We start from the raw sequence: 15,320 nt of genomic DNA, 5'->3' as shown, positions 1-15,320 counted from the left end.
ATAGCGAATAGGGCGCTTAATCTTATTTCGGAAGTACTGCAGCAATAGCATGAGCTTTATTTGGAGATCCAACAAGTTAACTCCCGTAGGGAGGACCAACAAAGTTGTTCATACGTGTGTGATTTTTGGCTTTCTGTTACCTGGGATTTTCGGTAACGAGGAACTAATGAAAGCGAAAAGGTGGATTACAGATATTGAAAGGACTTTTGAGGTAAGTGGGTGCACCAAAAGTCAAAAATTCTTGTGCGCGAGCTACTTGCTCCAAGGAGAAGCGGCATTATGGTTGGGTGCTAAGAGACAACTCCTTACCATGGAATTGGGAGGAGCCATGGAAAGGATCTCACAGGAACGATTTAAAAATTAATTAAACAATCATTACTTTCCTGCCATTGTAAGATAGCAAAAGTCGAAGGATTTCGCTAACTTGGTTCAAGAGAATATGCTTGTGGATCAATATGCTGCAAAGATTATGGAGCTAGGGAGGTTTGCCCCACAGCTCAGTTCTATCTAGAGCATGAGAGCGGAACGATTTCAGGATAGGCTTTAGATGCAAATTAGGACTCAAGTAGTTTGCCTAGATATTTCCATAAACCAGTGCACTCTATAGCTGAGCAAGAGCAACATAGTGCATTAGCCGCACCCATAACTTTAAAAGGAGGACATTTACCGGTGAGGGAAGCAGTTTGGCTATCCCTAAGAAATTCAAATCTAGAACGGGTGGATGACTGCCAACTACCTCTGGAGTGCGTATGGGAGGGAGAATACTCGTATGTGATAGCTATCATAAAGTTCACAAAGGAGAGTGTTGTCAAATGCCAGCCTTTTGTTATCATTGTAAGTGGATAGGACACTATGACAAGGATTGCCCCCAGGCAATGCTGATGCAATGAGCAGGATATGATGGAGGACGTGGAGATCATAGATAGGTTGTGCAAGCGAGAGTCTATGCCCTTACTTCTTGAGAAGTCGACAAAGATACCCTAGAGACCTAGGAAGTAGGTGTCATCACAAGCATGGGCATCAACCCGCGATAAATTAGTTGTATTCATAAGAATGTAAAATAAGTAGTAAGCTAGTTATTCGTTTCAGGGTGAGTTAGATATCGCATTTGTAACAGCAGGACCCATAAATTTTATGGTTGGACTATGGATTTTTTTTTTTTTTTTTGAGCTTGATAATTTAGGTTATATTTTTTTGTTTTTATGTTATAGATCGAGTAGTGTTTTTTTTATTTGGAGACCTTGGCTGTTTATTTAAATCTTGGGAACAAAAAACCCATTCAGTTTATGAGCTAGCAGTTTCCTCACCCGCACGACTCTCTTCCCATCCGCATGCACGTCTCTCATGCACATCCCCGTCCTTTTTGGCTTATCTCTAGGGTTTTCGTATCATATATATGCGCACACTTTAGCCATGCATAGAGACCGCCTTTGTTACGTTCGCTGCCGTCGCTCCGCCCAGAACTTCCACTGCCCCCATACAAAATCGATGCAACCCACGCATAACTCCCTCTCGTTCACTGCCTCTCCGCGTTCTTGACTCTTGCTCATCAACATTGCCACCATAAACCTCCACCGTAAACGACCATTACCCAGGGGCCCAAAGCCTCACCATAGCCATTTCTTCTCCTCACTGTGAGACCTTCCCCTCAGCGCAGCCGTGCAACACCCCAATCACTGGCCAAGCCCGTAACGCAACATGGTTTGATTCTCTGTGACGCCACTGCTCTGCCACACAAACTCACAGACAATAACTCCTCCTTGCACACAGTGCACCACCCTCCAGGCCGTCCTTGCCGCCACGGAAAGCCAACCATTGTCGCCCAGCCGTTGAAGGAGGAACACACACGACATACTTTGTTTTCCCACCCCCGAAACAAAGCAGCCCTTGCTCAAGTCGTCCCACTGAGATCCTCCGCTGGCCTCTTCCTCTCCTTGTGCCCCTCAGTTTTTCAGCCACGTTACACGACGGAAGCCATCGCATGTAGCTCCCGACCAGTCGCACACCTTCTCGCTATCCCACGGTGAGCTCTCTCCCCTTCCGCACGCCATATTCTCTCATTGTGTTTCTCTCTCTCACTCTCTCTCGCTTCTAGTTCTCTGCCGACTTCACCACCTCCAATCGCACACTGCGCCATCGCACGTTACCTTCTCAGTGAGTCCCTGCTGCCGCTGCTTTTCTATTATTCATATATGTATGTTCATCACTAGTTTTTCTTCATAAGGTGTATTTATATATATATATATATATATATATGTAAAGTTTTAACCTAGATTTCGGGTGAGAGGTTTTTTTTTGGGGGGTTTATACTTAAAGGGGTTTTTCTAAGTCTCATTAAATATAATATTGTATTTTGATAATATTGTTAATTAAAGGAAGTAAACCTATTTTTCTTAAGAGATGAGTTTTTCATGACTTATTTTATGGAAATTTTAGTAGCCAATGTATTCTATTTATTTATAAAATGTTGTTGGTATTTTAGATATTTTGAATATTAATTTTTATTGAGTTCTATAATTATCTTAATACTTGATCGATTAAATTCTTATTCGATACAAATTCGATTAAGTGGATAATGATGGTATTTTGGGAATTATGAGAATTTTAGATTTTGAGGAATAATAAAATAGGTCATTGTAGCATCTTAGGCTTAATATTGAAATATGTATTCGATTGAAAATTTATGAAAAATTGCGTTATTATGTTATAGGTGGCGATTTATTATTGTTCGATATTTTTTAGGAAAATTCTGAAAAAACTAAGAAGTTCAGGTAAGCGGAGTTCCTATGCTAGCTTTACATTAAAATAAAATGAACTGAGGTCCTTTTTGGAAAATATGCATGTTTTGTTATGAAAAGAAATCTGAAATGACTTCAATTATTTGTTCTGCACTACTCATGAGATTCTGTTTAAGAAGAAAGTATTTTCCGTCATGACTAGTGTAGACGTGAGCTTATTTTTGACATTCTGTTTCTGAACTTTGAAAAAGAGAGCGAATATGAAATTTTGTGCATAAATTATGTTTTGTGATATGTTTTTGTTCTGTTCTGAAGATTTTCTATACTCTGATATGATTTGATATGTTTTCTGAAAACCTTTGACATAACATTTTCTTTTTGTTTCTGTTCCGTTCTGACCTTACCACGGGTGTAAAACTGTGGCCTCTGTTCGAGTTGGTACCAATTTTTCTGTTTCTAGTGCACCCGCTTTGGAAACAAAGTGGTTTTCTGCGTGGTATTTCCTATGTGTATACTCGGGGCTCTGAGAATGAATAAGGGGAAGATTCACATTCTGTTTCTGCTCAGTTAGCTATCGGGATTTGCACAACCCTATCACGCGGGTTAAACATGGTATTTGCTCTGATATGATAAGATAAGATATGATGTTTCAGTTTATATTATGCCAAAGGAATTTTGATTATGAATATTTTTGAAACTTTTGCTCTAATATTTTTTATAACACATTCTGACATTGCATTTTGAAAACATTATTTTGATTCTGCATTCTGAAAGAAATATTTTGTTCTGCATTCTGAACTCTATAAATGCTCATGTTTACACACTAGTATATATCTTCTGCTTACTGAGTTGTTGATAACTCACCCCTTATCTCCAATTATTTTTCAAATAATTTTGATAGTTCAGCTGGAGAATAAGAGTAGGCAGTATTAGAGAGGTTTGATGTTCGCAAAGAAATAAGTACCCGAGGGTACAAGTGCTTATTTGAGAGTCGTAGCTAATAAACTGATTTATTTTTCAAGTATTTTGATTTGATGAGTTAAGGACATTTTCGAGTTTTTGGAGAATTTCTAATTTATGTTATTGAGAATTTCTTTGTTGTCCCATAGAGGAACTTAGATATTTGGATTGATTAAATGGATTAGTATTTTATGGAATTTTTTGGATTTTATAGTTATGATATTTAAGTTGATATTAGATATCAAGAGTTAACTCTCCAGACCTCCGGGAACGGGGCGTTACAGCATTTCTACTCAAGTGCACTATTTGACGCACATGCATCCCACTCATTTGTGTCCGCTGCATTCGCCATATTGATTAGCCTACGGGCAAGATCGATGTGGCAAGGAGTCTTGGTATCATTGTCCAATGGAGGAACATTGCTTTGCACCAAGATCGCCTTAAGATGTCCTTTAGTGATGGATGGATTGTTAGGGAAGCATATCTCATAATGTTTGATTTATTGGGATTTAATATTATTCTAGGCATGGACTTGTTGTTTAGTCACTTTGCAAATATAGATTGTTGGCAAAGCATGGTAACATTTAAGTGCCGTTTGGATAGTAAGTTGAGATGAGATGTGTTGAGATAAAAATTGAAAATTGAATAAAATATTATGATAATATTATTTTTTAATATCATTATTGTTTTGGAATTTGAAAAAGTTGAATTGTTTATTATATTTTATGTGAAAATTTAGAAAAATTATAATTATGAGATGAGATGGGACGAGATGAGATGAAACACTTTCACTATCCAAATAGAACCTTAGCGTGCTTGGAATTGAGGATAGGGCTTTTCGAGGAAGTATGTTGAGATCAATGCCGAGAATGATTTTCTTATTGCAAGCCAAGAAAGAGTTCATGAACGGTGTCGAGGCCCACCTAATGCTTGTAGTGCTTAAGGAGAAAGAGCCTAAGGAGATAGAGAGTATACCTGTAGTAAGAGAATTCTTGGAAGTATTCGGAGAACTATGAGGACTACCCCCTCCTAGGGAAGTCGAGTTCTAAATTGAGTTGGAACCTGAAACAATTCCAGCGCATAAGTCACCTTATAGAATGGCTCCAACTGAGTTGAAAGAGTTAAAGAGCCAATTGTAGGAATTATTGGCAAATGGATTTATCAGGCTTGGTATATCACTTTGAGGAGCACCGATGTTATTTGTTAAGAAGAATGACAGAACCCTTAAAATGTATATCGATTCCCGGAAGCTGAATAAGATAACCATTAAGAATATATATCCATTATCAAGGATAGGTGATTTATTCGATTAATTGCGAGGAGCTGCGGTATTTTCTAGGATTCATCTCAGGTTAGGATATCACTAGTTGAGGATTAAGGAAGACGACATACCAAAGACAAACTTTCGGACAAAGTATGGCCATTTTGAGTTCATGGTGATGTCTTTTGAGTTAGCTAACGCCCCGACAACTTTCATGGACATTATGAATAGGGTGTTCCAATCGTTCCTGGATTTATTTGTGGTAGTATTCATAGATGATATACTAGTATATTCGAGGAATGCAAAGGATCTTGAGGACTATTTGAGATTGGTATTGGGAACACTTAAGGACAACTGATTGTTACCCAAACTCAATAACTGTGAGTTCAAACTAGAGGAGGTGAATTTTTCGGTCATGTGATATTCAAGGAAGGAGTCACTGTTGACTCAAGTAAGATCGAGGCAGTGCTTGAGTGGCCATGTGTGATGCCCCTAGATTTTGCTTGGGATTTGGTGGACTCTAAAGCATCAAGATATTCAACACTAAGTTACATGTCTCTATTCATGATAGATAAAGATGTAATGCACTAAGCATACATCTAACAATATTCAATATTCACAGTAAATAATTTTGCTTCTTTAAGTAATACTATGTACCAGAAGTAATATATATCCTAAACAAGTAAACTTAATATACGTTCAAAAGTTTCAATGTATGTCCAAAAGAGTTGTAACATCACGAGTACTGGAGATAGTGCTCCTTAAGTACATGCAAAGACTAATAAATATACTAGGCTAGTCCTTCGAGTAGTTCACGCAACTCAGCCAAGGAAGCCAAAATACTATTAATAAAATGGAGTATTAAAGTGATGAGCTCCACATCATTGCGTTGCTGCCTAATTGACCTTCTCTAGTTGACCCTCTATTGAGTCTTCCGATCTCGGCACATGATCTACCATTATGGGGGGAATGGTAGTTAAAGTTAACAAACAACTTTAACTAGCAGTGTACAGATGCATGCATGACAGAAAAACATGAATGCTACGTGAATACGCATGAATGTGACGTGACTTGGTAATTCACATGACATGAGCTGACATGACCTCAACTGACAAGGACTGCAACTGGACATGAAATAACATGGCAAAACTGAAACTGAATTGAACTTGAAACTGAACATGACGTGAACTAAAATTGAACTGAACTTGAAACTGAACATGAACTTGAAATCTTGTTCCCATAATAATTGTTTAATTAAACATGAACTTTGGATACTACATAGGTCCCCTTAAGTCGTGTGCCCCTATCGATGCCGCATCATATCACAAATATCTATACCAACTGTGAGTATGTTAACATACACATCACACCACGGGTATTTGCACCAGTTGCGAGTACGTAATGTACGCATCTTGTGACAAGTATATTCACCTGCACGAGTTCATATAACATGAAATTGAACTGTGGTTTGGCACCATCAACGTTGGTGCCTAACTTCGCTCCGGCGACTACTTAGGCCCCATTCGAAGCCTATTGATGGTACTTTATCAACTTAGGAAATTTCACACCAGTTTAGACATTCCAACATGAACAATGAAGTTCTACTAAGATATTGCCTCATCTTAGCACTTGGGGTCGTGATAAACATAAAAGACTTAATAAATTAGAAAAACTTCTTTCATGACGAACTCCATATTCGTGACATAACATGGCATGAAATAAAATGACATATGACATCACATGACTTGTGAGCACTATGACATAATGTGGTGTGCAACAATTAAACATGACATGGCGTAATATGACATAACAAATAATTTTGAACTTGAAAATAAAGCATGGCATGACGTAATATAACAGATAATTTTGTACTTGAAAATAAAACATGGTATAACATAACTTAAATACCTAACCAACATGAATGATAATTTCTTACCATCATATATACATAGATGCCCTAAAAGTAAGTTAGAGCGTAACTTACAGTAATTGAAGCATGATGAATTTAAGCTTGAAATAACTGAAATTGTAAGGAGACATTTCTAAAAGTTATAAACTCCTCAATAGTATACTCACTGACTCAATATAAAATTACCATGTTACCCATAACTTAAGAATTTCACATCCTAACTTCAAAACCCACGTAAATTTTTTCCTAAATTCAAATACCTAATTAGAAAAATTTTAAAAATAACATAGCTACAAGAACTAAGCATAGGTCGAAACACACTAAAGCTAAAATCCTTATTTTTGTTGCAATTCTTTCAAACTTCCAACTTTCATGTTAAAGCCGAATCAAGCAACATACAAAATCATATCCTATACTTAAATATCATACTAGTACATTAACAAAACACAAATCATAAAAACCATAATTTCCTTCATGCTAAAATATCAAGTCTTTTGACCACAAAGAACAATCCCTTGATGTTCTTGGTCTATCCTTCTTCAAATCAACTCCAAGAATTCCAAAAGTTTAAAAAAATATTCTCAACATATTTATAAATCAATCCTATGGAATAGCATGCTTGAACAAACAAGTCAAAGATCATAAAAATCCCAAAATGTCAACCAATACAATCGGGTTGCACATTTTCTCCAAAATCGAGTATCACATGTTTTGGTCTTTGATCAAACCACTAGGTCTGAATTTTTCCATGAAGTAAACCATCAATAAAAGAAATCATATGCTTCACATTCAAGTCCTAAACATGATCTAATTATTAAACTCAAGATCACATGGAAAAAATTAAATAGCAGCACAACACAATACAACACAACCCGTGAGCCTCAAGTTTGTGTTTCAACTGGACCTTAACAAGCATAAAAGTTCATTCCCTCAAGCTCACAACCATAAATCTTCAAAATAACTTCTTAACACATATATCAAAGCCTTAAGAATAGCATATGTGAATATCAACACCATAGGAGCATGCTTTCATAACGAAAGATCCAAGCTTACTAAAAAAGAAATTGTTTTTAGACCTCCAGTTTCCAACTTTTCATTTCTTGCAAAACTCTCAGTAAAAACGCTCAATATGCAACAAATTTAAGTCCAACTTACATGTTAATATGTTAGCTCTAAACCATAAAAAGATAGGACCAAGATCTTATCTAGAACATAAAAAAAAAAAAAAAAGTATACACCGTCCAAAATATCGCCCAATATTACCTTTGCATGCTTAAATAGACATTTCACTAATCAAACTCCATGAAAAATCACAAAAAATATACTACTGGAAACTAGACACAAAGAGGAACAATTTATGTGTAGAGAGTTTTGTAAGAGTCTACTTACAAGGGCTTTGGAAAATTAGAGCAAGAAATTTCAAAAAGCTATCTGAAATTTCTCCTTGAGTTCTCTCCAAGAAAGTATTTCAAAAGTGACAAAAGCCTAAGAGACAAGCCATGAAGACTCATATACTGCTGGAGGGGTTAAGAGGGGATGTGAGTGTGACATTTTGGTGATCGGTTATCAGCCAAAACCATGGGCTACAACACATGGTTTTGTGCCTTGAAGTTGTCATGTGATGGGTGGTGGTGAGGTGGCTGATAACCCTCACATCAACCACTATATGGGGTTGACATGGGTAGTGAAAGTACACTCATGGAAGTGAGAAAACATTTCCAAGAAGTCATGCATAGATGATGCATTTTGGCGAGCCTTAATGGGCCTCATTTGGGGTTTCAATAGGGTTTGGTTTCGGTTTCTATCACGATCAAGTCTAATTTTTCTTGGTCCAATGAAAATACTACAGTATAAAGTAATGGATAGGGATGTAATGATATAAATTTGAATGGTTAACAGCATATGAAAGTAATTTAATCAAGTGATTAAATATTAAGTTAAAATCGACTTCAATTAGGGTTTGGGAAACTATTTAGGGTTTCGATTTCCACAAGGTATTTGGGGTTTCACTAGGACTGAACCCCTCTTTGGTTTGGCACAAAAATGAATGGTTGGATGGAATAGTGTTTGGCTTAGGTGGCATAATCACAAAACTTGATTTTCCTCTTTTCCTTCACATTTCCATCTCATGGTTCCTCTTAATGCCAAGTGTCATATATTATTCATCAAGGATGGTTAGGATCTTGCCAAGTGTCCAAATATAACTTCTCTAGACTAATTTGAACATTCCACAGTGTGATCTGAAAATGACTGGACTGCATGCCACATGGCTTCAACACAGAAGTTACCATTCACTACGAAAAATGGTGAAAATAACTTTACACCATAAAATTCTAAATAATCCTACAAATATAGGAGTGCACTTTGTTTCGTGAATTTCAACTCTTAAGCAACTTGAACAAATCTTTCGAACATCTGTTGTCCCAAAAAAGAAAATCGTTTTATTGCGCCGTAAAATCCTAAATATTCATCTGAGACAAATGACCCAGCTCATCTCTCATTCTCACACTTTAAGTATCTTAAATAAATAAAATCGCATTTTTGACACTTAACTGGGCTAGAAACTAGCTATGCTAACATATTAAAACATACACAATTGCTCAATTTGTTAGACATTTCTAGGGTTTTCACGACATTTTTAAAACCTAAAAAAATTTATCCACTTAATTTCTGGCGGGCTGTTACACCACGATCCGCCTCAGTGCATGAGGTCAAGAGTTTCTTGGGCTTAGCTGGTTACTATTGAGGTTCATTGAAGGATTTTCTAGGTTGTCCAGTCCTCTCACGGCATTAATCAGGAAGAACGTTAAACTCACCTGGATGGACAATTGTGAGCAGAGTTTTAGAAAACTAAAGAGGAGATTCACCACAACCTTTGTTATAGCTTTGCCCGAACCTTAGAAATTGTTTGTGGTGTCATCTAAGTTTGGAATAGGTTGAGTCCTAATGCAAGAAGGGTAGTGGCATATGCATCTAGACAATTAAAAGACCACGAGAAGAATTACCCTACCCATGACCTATAACTAGAAGCCATGGTGTTTACCTCAAAAATTTGGCGACACTACTTATACGGTGAAGAGTGTAAGGTGTACACAAACTATAGAAGTTTAAAACACCTCTTCACCCAAAAGAATCTCAGTATGAGACAACGGAGATGGTTGGAAACCATCAATGCCTACTGATGTGAAGTCAAGTATCACCCAGAAAAGGCGAACTTAGTCATCGATGCACTAAGTCGCAAGTCAGGTTCTAAGAGTGTGGAGGACTCCACAAGGGTGGACTCACTTTTGGAAGGAATGAGACATCAATTGTTGAAGGACTAGACATTGGAGGAGGTTCTCACTACCATGTTGAGAGTAAGTGAGTTCGATGAGCTAAAGCATCAGTTGTGGAAGGTCCAAAATTGTTAGAAATTAGGCAACGAGTCCTTAGAGGAAACATACTCGCACATTTCAGTCTGAGCTAGGATGGGACCTTATTGTATAGAGGATGAAAGGTACTTTCTGTTAATTTGGAAACACTGGAGCAAATCTTAAAGAGCTCATTCCCGGCCATACTCAATACACTCTGGACGTACGAAGATGTATCGAGACCTTAGGAAAGGATTCTAGTGGGAAGGAATGAAGTAGGACATCACTAACTTCATCCATAGATGCACTACCTGTCGGAGGGTGAAGGCATCAGTCCGACTGGGATCTACCACCCTTGCCAATCCCAAATTGGAAGTAGGAGGACATTGCCATGGATTTTGTCGTTGGGATACCCGAACCCCTAGAGGTAAGGATGCCATATAGGTATTTATAGATGGACTGACTAAGAGTGCCCACTTCATACCAGCCAACACTACGGACACTTTGAGTAAGTTCACTCGGTTGTATATATGGGAAATAGTTAGGTTATACAGAGTACTTAAGACTATAGTGTCGGACTGAGACCGAGATTTACGTCTCATTTTTTTAAGAGTTTACAAGTGGCGATGGAAACTAAGCTGAGGTTTGGTAGTGCTTACCATCCCAAACTGACATGCTAAGGGCATGCGTATAGGATTTTAAAGGATCCTAGGAGAGCCATGTCCCACCCATAGAGTTCACATGCAACAATAGTTACCAAGTGACCATCCAGATGGCCATAGACAAGGCATTATAAGGGAGGAGGTGTAGGTCGCCAATATGTTGGGATGAAATAGGGGAAGCCAAGATGATTGGGTCAAAGATTGTCCAAGAGATGACAAAGCAGGTCAAGCCCATTCGAGTAAGGATGGTTGCGACTTAAGAGTAGGCAAAGAAATTATGTTAATGCGAGAATGAGGGAGTTGACGTTTGAGGAAGGAGATTAGATGTACCTCAAGGTATCACCTATATAGGGAACGAAAAGCTTTGGACTAAAAGGGAAACTAAGCCCAAGGTATGTTAGATCATACCAGGAGATGGAAAAAATAGGCCAGTAGCATATCAAATTGCATTAACGATAGATTTTGAAAGGATTCATGCAATATTCCACGTTTCCTTGCTAAGAAAAGGTTTTGGGAACCAGCAAACCTAAGTAATTAGTTCGAACCTAGTTACACTACAACCAAATCTCACTTATGTAGAAAGACCATTGCGAATCGTTGATAGGAAAGAGTAGAGATTGTGATCTAAGGTCATACCCTTGGTAAAAGTACAGTGAGGACATGTGGAAAATGAGGAGTTCACCTGGAAAAGTGAGTGGGTCACACGAGATTAGTTCCCATATTTATTTGAGCCATAATAAGTGCATTGTAACGCTTGAGGCTAGGATAAATCAATCCAATCAAGGACCTGAGCAAGCTTATAAATAAGCCATTAGATTACCCTTTGAAATCATAATACTTAAAGCCTTAGAATCATGACCATGGTGAGAGAAAAGAGAACTGCACAAAGGGAAATTGTACTACCCGAAATAATGCAACGATTCTAAGAAGAATGACGTGAGGTAGCGAGACTGGAGGCCAAATGACAATGAGTAGAAGATGAGTGTGTCAAGAAAAAGAGAGTTCTTGGAGGGCAAGGAACCTAATAGCAAAAATGCTAGGCCACGATGGTGTGGCTTGGGTACTTGGGGTGATAAACAAGCAGTGTCGGAGCATGAAGAAAAATGAATGGACAAAGGTGAGGATTCACCAACGTCCTATTATGCCAAACCCAGTGGAGGATCTAGTATGTGAGAAAGTACAACTGGCAAGGAACCTAGACAGAGCAGAAAGAGGAGACATGAAAAGTCATCTCATGTCTTGATCATAGATGATGAAGGTCAGTCTACAAATCCCGATGAGGGTATGCCCCATTTTCAATCAAAGGCCACCAAAGGCATCGACAGATCCCCATCTGGATCCTGGAATGAACCTTCGCCAAATTTGGAGGATAAAATTTCTTGTAAGGAGGGAAGGATATGAGGACCTCGCTAATGCAAGGGGACAGACCACCGGTGGAGTTGAGTGGAAGGAAAATATGAGAAGCCATTTCATTGGTTTGGTGAAAAATAGCTGCAGGTACAGCAAAGTGCCGCTAGTCCAACATATGGGCGAGCAACACTATGTAGAAAGCTTAGTTGACATGTCCTTGTATAAGGTGATAAATGACTTCTCACCTTATGGTAGGTGAGCTAGAAAAGTCACTTAACGTACAAGGGCAAATATTAGTGCAAGGCGAGCAATGGCCAAGGACAGGACCCTTACTGTCACACACGAGACTTCCAGGACTACATGAAAATGCTTAGAAGGTGGCAGAGTTGTACGAGGTAGCCCACACCCCAGTTAAGAGTCACATCCAAAGTGGGTTTGCTGAAAGGATTGCGACTCAGAAAATCATGTCATCTGAGCCTAGAGTTATGGTCTAATGTCACGTGGGAGACCCCCAGTCAAAGAGAGACTATGGATTGGACATAAGGTAGGCCGCAAGGACATGCAGACCATGCCCTGTCAGTCTATCTCTACCATTCTGCAATGGGATGATCGAGACTAAAAGGCTCCTATACAAGCACATATGTATTTAAACACCTAAGCACTCGTGCTATAAAAGGCTTAGGAGAGAATCCAAAATCTCACTTTTGAGGTCATAAGCACCTGGGAGCCTTCAGAGTCAAATTCTTCGAAGGGAGCCAAAGACTTCAAAGCAAACAAAGAGAGGAGCAATGCAGCGCCACTGTGAGGTAGGTTAGTTTTTAAGATAGTAGCAAGAAATGGGGGTAAATGTTATGTGAGGAAGTTATCGAATTTTGGTTCATGCATACTCTGTAATCTCCTTCTTTCTAAATACTAATCATGGAATAATAAATATTTTACCATTATATTTACGAATATTTCACTTCATATTTCTAAGATTTGAATGCACTTATTTTGGTGAAATCTCTATATGTGTATCTATATCCCTGTGTGAAATAGTACCGTGTGTCAATCATCATGGGACGGGAAGAGAATTCCCTGAATCATGCCTACGAGATGTCGCCATGAGCTTCATACAAGTAGAGAGAGTCCCCGTGAATGATTATTATGTGTCAATATCGTGTCAGCCTCACCTAATAAATGGGATGAAGAATTCTTGGCATATCACATGTTAGTGTCTTCGAGTTGGTTCATCAGGTAGACATTTTTCCAGTGCAACATGTATATCTTTATGTGAGAGTTGACCTGTGTAGGGGTACAAGCGAGTTGACTTGCACCATGTTGGTCAAGTGGGAGAGATTTCCCTATTTGGAATGGTGGAACGGCTCATCCTTTATTGGCAGTTGACCTATAAGATGACATATGTCTTTGTGACGAATACCTACGTGATGACTGTGAACTGCTTGTGACTGGTGTTACGAGTTTTACGTGCTTGAGAAGAGGGTAATTCCTTGCCTTGGCGACATGCATAATTACGTATTGAGTTTTAAGACAGATGGTGATTTCTCACCATGCTTATATAAATGTATTTTACCAAGAGGGTGATTCCTCGTCATATTTTCAAATACATGCGTTATTGCCTCAAAGGATGATTCCTTGCCACGCATTAAGAAATGCATTCACCCTTATTGTTTTACTGCATAAAACTATTCATTGCATATTCACGAGCATTGTTTCTCATTAGTAGTCTTGTCATAGCTGCTTAACTTGCTGATGGTTTCTGGAAAGGATGTTTGCATCCTCTATTGGGTTGGATCTAAAGAGGAGGAATATTTGCATCCCTCCCAGGCCAGGCCAAGTTTATCCTGGAGGCCCATTGTTCAATAGTATAGTTGGCCTATTAGTTACATAAGGAGAAGAAGGCCTAAGGTCTGAGCGAGAAATTGGTTAGCATGGAAAGATGGGATGCCTCCTACCCTGACACTACCCTACAGAAGCATGTCATGCCAAAGTCACGCCTCATTTAAGGATCGGATACAAGACATGGGCAAAGATCACGGCGAAGCCTCCTATAACTGATAGGTGCATGGAAGGTGGTTGCACCCATTCACCTGCCACTAAGGTGTGGCCCAAGGAGACCACATCGCATTAAAGACGACAACGTGGTATCCTATACTAGATACTAGGGCTTCTGACATGGGATACAGACTACCCTCTTGACAAGGACTATATAAGCTAGACGCCAGGTGAGGATTCGGGACATACATTCTTTTGCTTATTGGAATTCTCTCCAAGGAATAAAAAAAAACTAACTTAAGCATCGTAGGTTACCCTTCAACCCGAGCCTCTCAATTCTCTGTGTTTCAAGTAACTAAGACCAGTACCCAGTGTGTGAAACACGTCATCAACAGTGATGTTGTTTGTGGAATCTTTATAAAAATAATGTGTGCTTCATATGCCAGCTACAACATGCTCTCAAACAACCAACGGATAGAAAGCTTCGTTAAAAAAACTGGAAGGAAGATTTGAGGAAATGGAGAAGGGCATGAGGGAGATGGCGAGGAAGTGGAGAACCTTCAGTGAGAAAATGTGGTCTTAAAAATGAGGAACAATGAGATGTTGGAGGACGTGGGGACGAGTCAAACAAACATGCAGAGTCCTGGAGCGTCAAGGGGTAGATGCCAGCAAAGAAGAAAGGAAGATGAACTACGAATTGCAGAGTTTGCAGAGTCCCATATGACCCTGCACAGGTTTCTTGGAGAGATAGCTCGCGAGCTTTCCCTTTGACCTTGAAGGAAGCAGCAAAAGGGTGATTTAGGGCATTGCAGCCTGACTCGATTGATAGTTTTCGTGAGTTGGTCTGACTATTTCAAACACAGTTCATGGCAAGCAAAATGAGAAGACGTTCAGCTGCCTACCTCCTGATCGTCAAGCAATGGGAGGATGAGAGCCTGAAAGCATACTTGACCAAGTTCAACAAAGAGCGCATGACAAAAAATGATCAAGATGAGAAGATCATGCTGGCGACACTCCTGGGAGGCGTTTGGCCTCAAAACCCTTTCATGGTAGGGTTAGTAAGGAAAACTCCCACAAGATTGCGGGAGCTCATGG

The sequence above is a fragment of the Juglans microcarpa x Juglans regia genome, chromosome 1S (genome assembly GCF_004785595.1).
Source record: "Juglans microcarpa x Juglans regia isolate MS1-56 chromosome 1S, Jm3101_v1.0, whole genome shotgun sequence".
NCBI lineage: Eukaryota > Viridiplantae > Streptophyta > Magnoliopsida > Fagales > Juglandaceae > Juglans > Juglans microcarpa x Juglans regia.
The sequence above is the reverse complement of the archived record's forward strand: the minus strand, read 5'-3'. Positions refer to the sequence as shown.